At 35.2% G+C, this 830-nt stretch overlaps 1 pseudogene; it reads right to left on the minus strand.

Annotated features, from left to right (window-relative positions):
* Nucleotides 1–366: 366 nt before the first annotated feature.
* The window catches only part of LOC105551280, a 14,812-nt pseudogene continuing 14,348 nt past the window's right edge, over nt 367–830 (minus strand).

Here is an 830-nt window from a genome sequence, read left to right on the forward strand (position 1 = left end):
TCTCGTCTCTTTTGCTTAATATAATGTTCAAGATTCGCCCATCTCGTCCCACATAGCTGTAAGCCATTTTATGAATACCACAATTCTCCATTTTACTGGAATGAACATTTGGGTTATTTTCTGTTTGGGGCTATTATAAACAATGCTGCTCTGAACATTCCTGTGTCTCCTGGCACCTACGTACTCGTTCTTGTGGTGTATGTATCCACAAGATTCCTGAACCATAGGGTATGAGTATCTTCCACTTTACCAAACTGTTTTCCAAACACTTGTACAAATATACACCCATTAGAAGGATATAGAGTCTCATAACAATTTTCTTACCTTAAAAGATAAGCAAAATGTCTCCTATCCCTTCTTCTTCTTTTAAGATCTGAAGATCACTGTGCAAAGGACTATCAGGGTCAACCTTGAGAATTACAAAACAAAAAAGCAATTCAAACAAAAAGATTATTATTATTATTATTATTTTTGCTAAGTCAAAAATGAACCAATCTGAAAGCTAAAATAGAGCACCCAGGGTAAGTTCCAGAAAGAGGAGATCTTCAGCTGCTCTATATCCCCAGGAAGAATAGAGGCCACTATAGCTTCCAGCTCCTTTAGGATAAGTGTCCCAAAGAGATCATAATAGCCTAAATCTAATCTAATAAGGGGGTTCAGAGTTTGCAGTCATTCTAAAGGAAAACAGTCACATGTATATAATGTTCTCAAGAATTCAAAAAAAGTTTGCTATGCTTTCCTAAACTTGTGTTATTAGCCAGTGTGTTTAAGGAGAAAAATTTGCCATGGACAGAACTGTCAAAAGCTTTTTTTTTTTTTTTTTTTTTTTT

The sequence above is a fragment of the Mandrillus leucophaeus genome, unplaced genomic scaffold, assembly GCF_000951045.1.
Source record: "Mandrillus leucophaeus isolate KB7577 unplaced genomic scaffold, Mleu.le_1.0 Scaffold514, whole genome shotgun sequence".
Lineage (NCBI taxonomy): Eukaryota > Metazoa > Chordata > Mammalia > Primates > Cercopithecidae > Mandrillus > Mandrillus leucophaeus.